Source organism: Octodon degus, unplaced genomic scaffold, assembly GCF_000260255.1.
Source record: "Octodon degus isolate 3935 unplaced genomic scaffold, OctDeg1.0 scaffold00118, whole genome shotgun sequence".
Taxonomy (NCBI): domain Eukaryota; kingdom Metazoa; phylum Chordata; class Mammalia; order Rodentia; family Octodontidae; genus Octodon; species Octodon degus.
Genome location: NW_004524694.1, coordinates 653,056 through 667,429, shown reverse-complemented (window position 1 = coordinate 667,429; position 14,374 = coordinate 653,056).

Sequence of the window (14,374 nt, the reverse complement as noted above, 5' to 3'; positions counted from 1 at the left end):
TACATAGTGAGTTCAAGGCCAGCCTGAACTGCTTGTAAGACCTTGTCTAGGAAGAAAGGAGGAAAGGAAGAAAAGAAGGAAGGAAGGAAGGAAGGAAGGAAGGAAGGAAGGAAGGAAGGAAGGTAGAAAGAAAGAAAGAAAGAAAGAAAGAAAGAAAGAAAGAAAGAAAGAAAGAAAGAAAGAAAGAAGAATGTCTGGCCCCCAACTGTGGAAATCAATGCAGTGGACAGTTTAAAGTGTACTCTTTTAATGGTGACCTCTAACATGCAGCTGTAATGGCTCCTGCACAGTCTAGCATTTGCCAGAACCCGACCTCAGCTACAGGTGTAGCACTGGATTTCGCGTGGCTCCTGCCCCGTTGCCAAGCCTCCTCTTGTCGTCTTCCAGTTCATTGATTCTGGGAATTGCTCAGAGAACTATCATATCCAGGTTGAGGATGAGAGCTGAGCCAGGGCCCACTTCCCGCTGCCAGCATGGCCCTCCCTCTCGGGCATCATGATCTTAGTCCTCTGGGTCCCGAGCAGGTTCATCACCTTCCCCTGCCTTTCCCTGCACCCCCACCACCACCCAACTTCTGCTGGTAGCACCTCTGTGCTCCCTGGCCATCGCTTGACAAATGACACAAGCCAGCTCCCAGTCTCCACCCACATTGTCCCCTTCCTGGCACCCTGCCCCCAACCCCATTTGGGGGCCTTCCTTCCCACCACAGTTCTCCAGCCCAATCCCCCCACCCCCCCCCCCCACCACTCCCCACCCACCCACCTTCTCACGCTCCCACCCCCACCCTCCCCACCCCCGCCCCCGTGCATTCTATGGGCTGTGGAGCGGAAGGGTCCTGGATAGGACCAGGCTCGGCCCTCCCCGTCCCATCCAGCTTCCTCATGTGACCAGGGCTTCCCCTCCTGCCTCGTTCCTTCCCTCTGGGCTCTCCGCTGAAATCCCTCCAACCTTCAAAGCCTGTCTCTAATACAGATGACAATTTTCGTGATTTTCATCAGCCAGAGGTGCTCCTTCCCCCTACACGTGGGGGTTCGTTCTTACGTCTTTCTGCTTTGAATTAAGTTATCTACACATTCACCTGGCTCCTGCTACTCCCTTGAAGTTCTTCATGCAACAGGGTGTGGCCTGACCTGAGAGCCCCACCACCCTGTCTCCTGGATACAGACTGCTGAGGAGAAAAAGGAAAAAGGTCCCTCCAGGCCCCTGCTATCTCCTGACAGCCTCCTTGCCCCAGCCGGCTGTTCCTTGAACACAGCAGGCACACTTCTGCCTCAGGGCCTTGCGCAGGTTGTTCTCTGTACAAGGTTAGCCCTTCACCTTCTCTAAGTCTTTGCTCAAATGTTGGCATTTCAAGGAGGCCACCCTGACCACCTTACCTGACATCGCCACCCACCCACTTCCCCCTAGCCCCCTCAGTTCCCACTATCCTGCTTTCTTCTCACTTTCCAGAGCACAGGTCATCTCCTCATGATGTATTTGTTACCTGTGTACTGTTCAACATTTGCCTTCACATCCCCGCTTGCCACAGGGCAGCCTCTCAAGAACAGAGGCGTTCTCTGTTATGCTCACTGATCTATCCTGTGTGCGTGCCATGCAGTAGGTGCTCAGTACAGGACACATCTGTGCAATTTTTATGAGGTCGCAGCAGTTCAGTCCCATCTGTGAGCTCCACTTCTAAGTCTCTTGCTGTTTCCCCCGCACTTCCCCTCCCTTCCAAGTCACCCATGAGGGTTTGCTCAACTGCCTTTAAACTCATGTTAAAGTTGCTGCTTTGACCTCTTCCTGTGAATCACAAATATTCTGACTGGCGTCCAGAATAATGAATCCTTTCCCTGAAGGTTTTCAGTTCACTTCACCCAGATCCAGAGGAATCATTGTCTAAGGCAGCAAGAGATATATGAATGTCTTTCTGAAATAATATATCTTCAAAGTCAAAGCCACTCCTTGACCCACGGGCTGCACAGTGGATGTTGTGGGCACAGGTGTGGAAACATTAGCGCACGTTCATCTGTCCCAGAGCTCGTGGGTGAGCAGGTGGATTATCACTGAGCAGTCATATTTCGAAAGGAGTCATTTTTTTAAAAAAAGTAGGTCTCAACAGTGAGCTATACCACTCAGTTAAACCATGTCGTAAACAGACACGGTGCTGTCATCTGTGATATTCCATTTATAGAGCACGGGAAGAGTGGTATTAGTGTAATTGTGAAGGGCCCAAGCAATTTTGGCATAGTAAGTGAGCGCTGGTGTAACTTAAAGTCACCAGCTGCCTTTACTCTCACCAGGAGAGTCCGCCTGACTTTTGAATCCAGTCATTGACTTCTCTCTAGCTATGAAGCTATCTAGCTATGAAGTCCTGGGTGGTGTCTCCCTCCAACGCAAAGCTGTTTGGTCTACACAGCAAATTTGTTGTCAGGCAAAGCCACCTTCATCTTGATCTTCTGGGTAACTGGCTGCACCTTCCCCATCAGCCCTTGTTGCCTTTTTATGTATAGAGACAGCTACTTTCCACCCAACTCAGGAACTCTAAGTTCTGTCTTATCGCTGGGACACAATACCCAGACATCCACAACTTAAAGGAGGGGAGGTTGATCTTGGTTCATGCAGTTGATATTGGCTCCATAGTCGGCTGGCTCCAAGGCAGGGGTGCATCGCAGAGGGGCATTGCTAGGGAGAGTTGCTCATGAAATGGCAGACAGAAGCAGAGAGAGAGCGCTTGAGGTAGGAGCCCCAGAAGAAGAGGACCCCTTCTAGGTCATGCCCCCAGTGACACACCTCTTCTGACCAGATCCCATCTACTAATGAGAAATCATCTTTAAGCCCCCATAATACAGTCTCCTTCCAAACACCCCACCTGTAAGCACATGAGGCTCTTGGGGGACGTTTAGACATAAACCCTAACAGGAACCACCTCTGCCTGCTGGCTCCAAACGTTTCTTCTGCAGCTTCCTCACTCTTCTCCAATTTCATAGAACTGAAAGAGTTAGGGCCTTGCCCTGGAGGAGCTTAAAGGGATGTTGTCATTTGATCGTTACTCTTTATTCCCTTCCAGAACTTTCCCTTTGAGGAAAGACAGGAAACTAGAAAGCAGACTTTCCTGGAAAAGGAGGTCAGGGGGAGGGAGAGGGGGCTAACGAGGGTAAAGTAATTAAAATACATATGTGTGTGCCACACAGCAAAATGAATCTTATTATTCTGTAGTAGTCATATGCACCAATTAGCAGAAGAATGTCACTGTTGGAAGTTCTTTTGTTAATTGGTGCACATCATAGTGATGTCTGCATACCCGTGTTTATAGCAGCATAATCCATAACAGCTAAACCTTGGAAGCATTTATGTGCCCATCAGTAGATGAGTGGATAAGGAAAATAGAGTGCTAATACCCATGCAGTACCACTCTGAGGTAAAGAAGGATTACCTTGAGTCGTTTGTAGGAAAAACGGATCTTAAGGCTGCAATGTAAAGGGAAGTAAATCAGACACACAAGCTTAGATACTACATGGCTTCTCTTACATGAGAAACCACAAAAATAAAAGTTGGCTATTAAGAAATAGGAAGATATATCTTTTTTTAATGGGAAGAGGATTTAAATCCCTGCACTGGGGAGACAGGAAGGAGGATCACTGCAAGTCTGAGGCCAGCCTGAACCACATAGAGAACTCCTTCTCAAAAAGAATAAATAAATGGGAAGGGGATTGATGGAGGGAAAGAGGGAAGAGAGGTGAAGGGGATGAAAAAGAAATTAAGATGTATACACATACATCTTATGTATATGGACCAACTCCCCATGAAGAATTCATCATTATGCACTAAACATATGTACTAATAAAAAACAGAAACTGGAAGAAACAAACCAGCATTACCTTTGCATTCCCAGTTTGACTAACTATAAGAGGCCTCACTTTGGCCTGCCCTACCTCTGGGGACGCCTTCCTCGCTAAGTTTGTGTCTAGCTTTTGATTTCAAGTGAAAGATGTGCAGCTCCTTGGAAGCTTCTTGTGGGGCGATTGATTGGCCTAATTTCCGTAATATTGGGTCTCTGGGTATAGGGACGCCCAGAGAGGGGCCACCAGGACACACACGACACTTGTGCATCAAGCTCCCGTCATCCGTGGGCAATGTTCATGGCCCCCCAAGTTAACACAACAGGAGCATCAAGCTCATTGCTTGCAGGTCATCTCAGCAAATCTAATGATGCTGAGGTCTGAGATACTGTAAAAATTACTCAGCTGTGACAAAGACGTGAAATGAATACGTGCAGGGTTGCCGCAAGCCTTTGATTTATTAAAAACAGCATCTGCGTAGCATAATAAAGCAAAGTGAAAAACGAGGTAGCTTGTAAATATTTGTTACATAAACGAGTCTCTGAATTGTGCACACACACAGCTATGACAGTCACTAGATTCCCAAACCACACTCTTTTTTAATTTTTTTTTTTTTTAAGCATAACTGCCTGCTTGCTTGGCTGCTCTTCCCTATGCTGCCATGGAAACCAACAGCCACAGGGACAGGTTGCTTTTCAGCAAGTCAGGCAGTATGCGTCCCAGCCCACAGAACACATGGACGTGCATCGCGGGCCCTCCACAGCCTGAGAATGAGGCTCGGCCAGTCAGCTGGGGAGCCAGGGTGCAAAGGGCCTGGGTCCAGCGTCCTCCCAGCTCAGCCACCCAGGGATCTCCCCAGGGCTCATGCAGCGCCCCATGAGGGCCCCCCAGAGTCACCCTGCTCTCTGTGTGCCCACACAGACCACACATTCTGTTCTCAGGAGACTCTTGAGTCAAAATGTTCCTGGAGCCTCCTTGCGCACACTGTCCCCAGCAACCGCAAGCATTCAGGGAGCACCCACTTGTCATGAGGCCCATCACACACATCCTCTCCAGTCCTGCGGGCGCCGCAAAGTCACAGCTACCATGGCCGCTTTCATGACCAAGGACACTGAGGCGCAAGGAGGCATTGCACCTTGCTGTGGGCCACAGAACAAGCCGGGAGTTGGGGGAGGATGTGTACTTCATACGCTCCTCTGCGCTACTGATCTCAGCCCTCGTACCTCGGAAGGTGACAGAGGACATTTGTGGCAGGCGACAGGAGGGAGCAGAAGTCTCTGCAGAAACCCTGCAGTGTGTGCTTTGCATGCGCATGTACACACACACACACACACACACACACACACACTACTCAGCACAGCCATGGAACACTTAACACTGAAGTCAGTTTCTGAAGAAGGCTGAGCTCTTTGTGCTCTCTCTGGAGGTCTTTAAAAAAAAAAAAACAAATAAAAGATAATCCCATCTCTCTGGAATGACGTAGGTGTGGTCGTGCCTAAAAGCAGAGATTAGCTGACCCCTAATGGTTCCGTTTAGCTTTATGACTATGATGAACCATTACTGGACAGGCAGACTAACAGCTTGGAGCATTACTAAATCTGTTTTTAATAACATCACTATCCCAGAAACAAACCCTGACCCATCGCCGCAATAAAGGTTCATCATCGTTGGAGAGAGTGCTGGGTCACAGAGGGCGGAGGTGGGACATGAGGACGGCCTGTTTGTTCTCAAGTGTGGGGCTTCGTGAGTCATCAAGCTGCTCAGAGAGGGGTGGAGCATGAAGATTTATCTCGGATGATGGCCACAGGATAAAGAAGAAAATAATGGCAGGGAGACCTGAGGGGTACAGCAAGCAAGGATGACAGCCCAACTTGGAAACTTAGCAAAGGGACACAGAACTTTGTCGCTGCCCATGTCGACAGGTATAGCATGCAAATGACAAGCACGCCCAGAGAACACACCTGCCACATCAAAGATAATTGGATGATATTCATCTCGGGCTATCTCCAGAAGCGGCCCAGCTCCTATCACATAACTCAGATGGAAGATGTTAAATTGAAGAACCACCAAGCCAAACCTCCAGAAGGTGATAACAAAGCTGAAAGGGCCTGTGGGAAAGAATAGAATAGGGTCACCTCCCCAGAGGAGCAGGAAACCAGTCACAATAACCTGAGATGTGACAAAAAAGGAGAGTGAGCAGGAGCTCAGAAATAGTAATGCCAGAGGCCAGATGTGAGCTTCCGCAGCATTTGGCCAGTGGCCCGAGGCTTCAGACCCTGCTAGTGTTGACAGCCCCCATCACCTCCTGCCCTGTCAGGATACAGGTTTTTCTGCAAAAAGTAAGATGGAGCTCCTGCCGAGCAAAAGAATGTGAGCTAGCCTTCTGACCCTGAGCTCTTAGTTGGGTGAGTGCCATTACAGTTGGTGAGGTGCCACTGCTGGGCTCTACAGCAGTGTGCTCAGGTGCAGAAGAGCCTAAGGTGTCACGGAGCCAGGGAGTAATGGCCTATGTCCTACCCCTTTCAGGGTCTGCTCTTCACAAGCTCACAGAGATAGGGGTGCAGGAGGGATATGTGGGCTCCAACAGCAAAGTCATGGCAAGACTGCTCCAAGTGGCTCTCAGAGAGGTGATGCCAGGGCTTAGAGCAGGAGAGGCCCAGCGTGGCACGCCTGCATACTGTTACCTGAACCTGGAGCCAAGGGCTGAACAGACCTGAGGCCCCCTTGGAGGGGAAAGGCTGAAGGCCCTGCATGAGCAGACACGGCATACGTATTAGGCTTCTCTAGAGGAAGAGACTCAACTAAAAATATAGGTGTAATTGAGCAAGGGTTTCATTAGGTGGGCTTACAAGGTCAGAAGATCAGAGGCAGTAGAGTCCACAATCGCTCCCTGTGCGCTGGAGAGCTGGACAATCTGGTAGTAGTCTCTCAGCCTGAGAAGCTGCAAACTGCAGAGCAAGAGTGAGCGAGCATGCAGCAGCAGTCCAAGGTTCAAACCAGAAGCTCCCCAGACAGTCCGAGTGGGGAGGCTGAAAAAGCTGGAGACTCATGTCCAAAGGTGATGGGTGGCAAAACTGGAGCACTTCAGAATGAGAATGCCTCCTTCTTTCCCTTTTTATTCCACCCAAGTGACCCAGGCCCTCGGTTGGCCTACATGTCAACCACCCACAGACATGCCCTGAACTGCGTTCCACTACTTTGCTAGGTGCTTCTTCATTCGTTCAAGTTGACATATCATGATTAGTGGTCACACAGAGACTAGAGCTTTAGATTTTTCTGTGCATCTACCTGGATACTAGAAGGGAAAGGAGACACAGACAGCACGTGTTCTGCAAAAAGACTCCCTGGTGCTCAAGATGCCACTATGGCTCCCCAGCTCACTTCAAGGAAAATCTTCAGCTGGAGACACTTTACTGCTTTGGTTTATTGTCTGTTCACCAAGCCAGAATATCATATTCCTCAAGGGCAGGGATGATCACTGCTGCTGTCTTCCACTGTGCCTAGCAGGTAGTACTTGCATGTGTGCCAATTAATGAATGAAGGACACACTGATGAATGAATGAATGAATGAATGAATGAATGAATGAATGAATGAGAAAGGAAACAGGTACATTGTCCCTGCCCTTGAGGCCTTTGTGATCTGGTCAAGTAAACCCTTTTGTTCTGAGCAACTTAGAAACAACCCAAGTTCATTCCTCTTAGAAAATTTGAAATCTTTCTTCAGCATCCTCTGCTCTCCAGATCTCAAGCAGAAAATCCCACCAGTCCAGGTCCTTTTTCCAAGAATACTCACAGCCCCTAACTGAACATTGGAAGGAACTCAAGAGGAAAATCACCTGAGGAGTCACCAAGGCAGAATGAAGAAAGCAAGCACAGCTTGCTGGGAAAGCCATGTGCTGGGAAAGGGTGGTGATTGGATATGGCAAGTGGAGAGTAAATGCCAAAGTTAACAAAAGGGAGGGACTGACATCAAGTCAGAAATATGAAGCGAGAATAGCAGCAAGATGCTTTTAATATACTCTCAGACCATGCAGCATCAGCCTTATTCTCTGGTCGGCAGATCAATTCTGGAAGGTCTTGTTGTCTAAAATTCTACCACTTAAGTTCCTGTTTGTATTAGTTAGCTAGGGCGGCATAATGGATCACCCCAAACTATAGAACCTTCAACAGTAACCACTGACTATCCAACATTATTTCTTTAGTCAAAAATAAGGACAATGTAGCCAGCTGGGGGATTCCTTGTGCAGATGTAGTTGGATGTTAGATAAGTTAGCAACCATGAGAAGGTGGGCCTGGAGGTGAAGGCTTCCCTGGGACTAGTGTCCAGAAGCCTCTGTTCCTTTGCTTGTGCGACCTTCCACAGCTATTTGAGTGTCTTGGGTATGGCAGCTGGCTTTTTCCAGAGCCGGTGACCCAAGGGTCAAGGCAGAAGCTGAAATGCTTTCTTGACTGAGCCTTGGAAGTCACTACCAGTAGGTCTACCATGTTTTGTTTGTCACAAAGGTCACCCTGGGTCTGTTGGTCAAGGGCTTTGAATACCTGCAGAGAGCTGGAAGCTTGCTTGGAGACCACGGGTCACATGGCCTTTTGTGATGTCTATCAGTGTCTGCAGTTGGGTGCAAGGGCCTCTGGGCAGGACCACAACTAAATATCGTCTGTCTCTGCACTCCCAATCTTATTGGGATTGGCCGCATGAGCTCCTCCCAGCCAGGCCTCGTCCCGTGTTCCCAGGTGCAAAGGAAGGTTCCAGAGGAGGCTAAGAGGACACGATGATTAGTGGGGTGAGGTGGCTGAGAAGGGAAGTTAGAGAAGTGGAACAAGGGCTTTCTCCCCTCCAAGGACTCACACTCCCCCATTCTCTCACCTACTGGACAAACACTGAATGCACCTCAGCATGCTGAGGACCCAGCAGTGATACACACGTCCCATCCAAATGTGGAGCTCCACGTGATTTCCACTCTTACCAAGGTACGCTCAAAGTCCCCTGAGAGCACAGAGGAGGAAGCATGTGAAGTTTGCACTGGGGGAGAGCAGGAGCGCTTGAGGAGGCCCTCACTGCCTCGCCACCAAGCAGTACGGGATCCCCATTCTAGTACTGCCTGAGAAGAGGACAAAGAAGCAACATCAGTCTTCTACACTGTCACATGGTTGATGGGGAGGAGGCTGTTACAGCAAGATCCAAAGTTCCCAGGGATCACATGATCACCTGAGCAGAGTCCCAAAGGCCCCAGACAAAGGGCACCCCACACCTTGATACTTCTGTAGGCCAGAAGAAGTGACATCAATCAACCAAGGACTTCAAAGCTGGGATTTTTTTCCCCTTTGTGCTTTTATGTTTATTGTGACAATTGATTTAAATATTTTAATTCCTACAAAGAAACATCACCTCCAGCCTTCTCATGTCAAAACGGCCTGCTCACTGAAGTTGCGCTTAACCTCGGTGGTGGGGTCAACGCCCACAAGGGGCTGCATCACCCAGCCAGCTCCACAAGGGGTGTGCCCTCCCCCTCCTGCTTCTAAAAATACTCAAACTTATCAAAAGACGGGGAACAGTGGTCCCTGGCACCCAGGATAAACCACACTAAGATTGTGTCGTGCTGCTCCCTGCGTGACCCGCCCAAGGACTGCTTGTCTCCAAGTCTTTGTTATCCTCAGAGACGGCGAGAACACGATCCTCTTGCCTCTGTCGTCATTGCCGTTGCTCTTCAAGTTTTCTCCCAAAACATCTTTCCTTTCTTCTCTAAGAAACGCAGCCAGCCCTTTTCATTTTCTGACATGAGGATTATTTTACTCGTGTCCTTCTCTTTGACACATGATGTTCTGCAGGCTCAGCCTATGCACATTGCTTAATATTTATTGCTAGTGTCGAAGCACAATTCGGAGGTGTGGACGCGCATGGCCAAGGACATATTCATGTGTGGGGGTGAGGTGTGTGGTTTTGCGGTGGAGTTTAAGAGTGTGTGCGCTTCACATTCTCAGCCACCATCCCCACCCCATCTTTATGTCTGGTCAATGTGGCTAGCTTGGGCCACTGAATTATAAACAGAAACAACTCTCAGATTAGGGCAGCTTAGTACCCGTGTGGCCTTGAGGTGGCAGCTGCTATGGACTGAGCACGGAATTCCTGCCCCAGGGTGATGTTTAGGAGGTCATGGTGCTGGGGTAAGGCCCGAGGGTGAGGAGTTCCTGATGAGATTCGTGACCCTACAGGAAGAAGACAAGCTGATGTGGTGGTACAAGATGGCAACCCCAGAATGCTGAGAGGCTGAGGCACAGTTTTGAGATTTATCTAGGCCTCAAGACCCTGTCTCAAAGTAAAAAGTTAAAAACTGGGTTGGAGACATGACTCAATGTGAAGGCCCTGGGTTCAACTCCCAGTACTATGAAAATAACAAAGAAAGGAGCAAAGAAAATCTCAATCTCTCTCTCTCTCTCTCTCTCTCTCTCTCTCTCTCTCTCTCTCGTACAATATCTTACCAGGAAACAAACCTGCTGTCACCTGGACACCAGCCTTGAGAACTGTGAAAAAGCAGTCTATTGTTGAAGTAACGCCGTGTGGGGTTTTGTTGTGGCAGTTTGAGCTGACTGAAACAGCAGCCTTAGAGAGACAGACCTTCCTGCCTCAGCCTCCCAAGCGCTCACATTATAGGCAGGCACCATTACACTGGGTTCTTCATATTCAGTCAGAAGGATTAGGGAGTCTGTGAACTCCTCAAGGGCAGGGACAGATCTGAGTCTACAGTGCCTGGGTTCCCCAAGTCTAGGCCCTGCTCTGTGAGTGGAGCCCCCAAAATTCCTGTTGACTCCAAGGGCTCATGAGCCTTGTGCCTCTCCCAAGTTATATCACAAAATCAAAAAACTGAGCATCTCTCTGGGGCTGTGTAGGGCCTGGGCTCAGGTTGTCCTGTCCCAGGCCTTAGCACCACCCTGCGGTCACACCTGGGAGCTGCAGGTTCTCAGGCTCCACCTCTTCATGTTCTTGGTTCCCAAGGTCTTGAGAAAAACCAGGACCCAGAGATTGTCATGCCCACCCACTCTTTCCCTCCATGAAGTCTCAGGGAATAAGCACCATTATTAAGCCCAAAGGATCATTAATGGGCAGTCACACAAGAGAAAAAGGGACAAAGACAGGATGCTGAGCTGGGGAGATGGCTCGGCAGTCTAAGCACCTGCTGCAAGTGCAAGGACCTGGGTTCCATCCCTGGTACCAGTAGCATACTGTGCCAGCCCCGGAAGAGTGTGTGCACTGTGCTGGCCACTGAAAGTGGGCGTGGTAGCACATGCCTGTTATCCCAGGGTTGGTGAGGCTGAGACAGAAGGATCACTATGAGTCCGAGCTGGGAAGTGAGACCCTGTATGAAATAAAGAAATAAATTTTAAAAATTAAAAAAAGGTAGGATGCCACAAACCCTTAACAGAGTACATAGATTAAGATGTCCAAATAGGTATTTAATGCCACTCTACTGCTTCCTAGCTGTGCAACCCTCAGCAGTCATTTCATCTCGCTGAGCCTCAGTTTCCCCTTCTGTAAAAAGGGAATGATAATTACTTTTAGAACTGCTAGAAGGATAAAAAACAATGTGTAGAAAGCCAGCTAAGGTTCCATGACTAGCCCATAGTGAATGCTCTACAAATTCCATACAAGGCCCTGGGCTTCCTTCCCTCCCCGTAGGACGGTGAGGCAGACATCAGTGTGACATCCACTGAACTGACAGGACCGCTGAGCAGCAGAAATGCTGAGGGAGAGGGCCGGGCTGGACCTGAAGCCATAGCGTCTCCCTTGAAAGGAGAACGGCTGAGGGAGAGCAGCTGAAGGGAAGGTGGGAGGCTGGAGAGTGGACAACGCTGGGGGCAAGGTTGCCTCAATGAGCAGAGGCCTCAGTGAGGTGCTGTCTACCTGGCAAGAGCAGGAGAGACAGAGGCTCCAGGATGCCCTCGGTTCGGTCCTCGAGAGCCCGCATGGGGTGCCCACTTCTCCCTGGGTGGAGTGGATGGCTGTGTGTGTGCATTGTGTTGTTTTGCTTTTGGCTCATGTTTTCAGCAAGCACAGGCCAACTGAGAGACGTAATCACGGCTTTCAGCCACACCAAATGAGGGCAAGATGAATGGTGTGGGAGGTGCCGGGGTCATAAATTTCCATGGCATATCAGGGCAAAATTAGAGAAAAAAAGCAAAGGAAATAAATCTACAAGGACGCTAAGGCCATCTTTCCGAGAAAAACATCAGGATGACAAAGGCCAGATTCCTGTGACAGACTAAGAGCCAGACTCACTCTTCACATGGCACCAAAGCAAGGGGCTGTTGACCTTGACACACTTAGGGACAAAACCATGTGTGATGCGTGTGTGCGCTTGACCCTGCTGGTGTCCCGCACAAAACAAGACATGGCTCTGGTGTTGGCCGAGTGGCCCCTGCAGCAGTTTGCAGCCTGCAGCTTAGAGCCAGACGCCAGCTGACTTCGGCCTCAGCCCAACTTCTCCCACCCACACTGTCTCACCAGTAAATCCCTGAACCTCCCTAAGCCTCAGTTTCCTCATTTGTAGAAGTGACATAGTGGTAAGACTTAGAGTGTGGTGGTAACAATCACACGGAGCATCGCCCATAAAGCCCCACTGTGGGCCATGTGCTGAGTGCCCCTTTTCACGTGACTAAGGACTGAGTGATGTAGCTGGAACTTTACAGATCTACTCAATGTGCCAACCTGGCTGACCTGACAATCTTGATTTTGCTTCTGCTTTCCAGGAGACAGAGGCTGAGGGTGCCCAGATGGCTAAGGAAGATCGCCTGCTGAGCATGGGGAGCCCTAGCTGTCCCCATTCCAGCACAGGCATTACAGTGGGGGTGGGCATCCCTCCACTGGCTCCATGACCTCTGACCTTGGGCTGAGTGCATGGGGACAAGGAGAGGCCCAGACCTCTACTGCTCTCAACCTAGGACAGTGCCAGGCAGCTGCCTATGAGTGAAGCTGGCTCTGAAAAATCAAAACTCTCTCTGGCACCCTACTGAGAATTAGCTTCCCAGATGTCCCTAACTTCCCTACGGGGGACACCTGAATAGATGGCAGCTAAGCTCTGCCCAGTAAAGAGCAACTCCTCTTTTCTTGTGCCAAAGAGCCACTCCCAGCAGAAAATGACTTGCAGGACCTTTGTGAGATCAGGTCAACACTGGTTGTTTGAGAGGTTTGGAATAAAACAACCCTGAGATTCCATCTCACCCCAGGAGCAATGGAGTCAGCCAAAGGGCCGGCGGTATAGCTCAGCAGACTAAGCGCTTGCTTTGGTAAGCGCAAGAGCCAGGGTTTGATCCCTGGCTCTGCATGCCGCTCCGGCCCCACCCCCAGGTGTGCTGAGCTGGCGATGGAGTCCGGGCACGGTGGCACACACCTGTAATCGCAGCATTTGGGAGGCAGAAATCAGGAGGAGCACTACTAATGTGGGCTGTGTAGTGAGACCCTGCACAAAAAAAAAAAAAAAAAAAAAAAAAAAAAAAAAAAAAAGTCAGCCAATAACAAATGTTGGTGAGGCTGTGGGAAAAGGGACTCCTTCTCCACTGTTGGTGGGAGTGTAGGCTGGTGCAACCACTGTGGAGATTCCTCAAAAGAACCTGGATGAGAAGTCCCATTTGACCCAGCTGTTCCCCTTGTGGGTATTTTTCCAGAAGAACTCAAAGTACCAAAACAATGATATATACACACCCATGTTTATAGCAGCATAGTTTGTAATGGCTAGATGGCAGATAAAACCCAATGTCCATCAATGGATGAATAAAGAAGACATGGGGTTTTTATATATATATATAACAGAGTAGTATTTATCCATAAAGAAGGATAAACCTGAGACGTTTCTAGGCGTAAGAGGATGCACCTTGAAATTATACTCTTCAGAGAAATAAATTGAACACACTTGTGTAAATGTTGCGTGTTTCTCTGGTGTGAGAAAGCAAAAGTGTAAATAAGGACCAAAATGTATAACAGATATTATCGAATAGGAAGACAAGGCTCAAGTAGGAAGGAGAATGAGGGAGGGAGGGAAGGAGGGGAAAGAAAGGAGGGGAAAGGAAAAGGAAAGGGAAAAATGGAAACTTAAGCTTTTGTGAATAGGGAGGGGAAAGGGGACAGAAGATAGGAAGGGGGACAGGAAAGAAATAGAAGGACGAAGTTACATCCTGTACAGGTATAAATTCTCTATGATGAATGTCATTGCTGCATATATCTAAAACGTACCAATAAAATTAATAAGGGGCCGGGGAGATGGCTCAGTAGAATAAGCACTTGCCTGGCAAGATCAAGGGCCTGAGTTCAATCCCTGGTTCCATAACAAATAAATAAAAATTAATAAGAAAAACAAGCAGGGGGGCCTGGCCTTAGCTCAGTTGTTTAAGTGGCTGCTTCCACAAAGCTGTCAGCCTCAGGTTGCTGTAGTTCGATCCCCACAACACTCCAGCCAGCCAAACCACCCCTTAGGGCATTTAGAGCAAAAAAAATAAAAAATAAAAAATAAACTTAGGGGCTGGTGAGATGGCTCAGTGGTCTAAAGCACCTACTTAGAACAAGC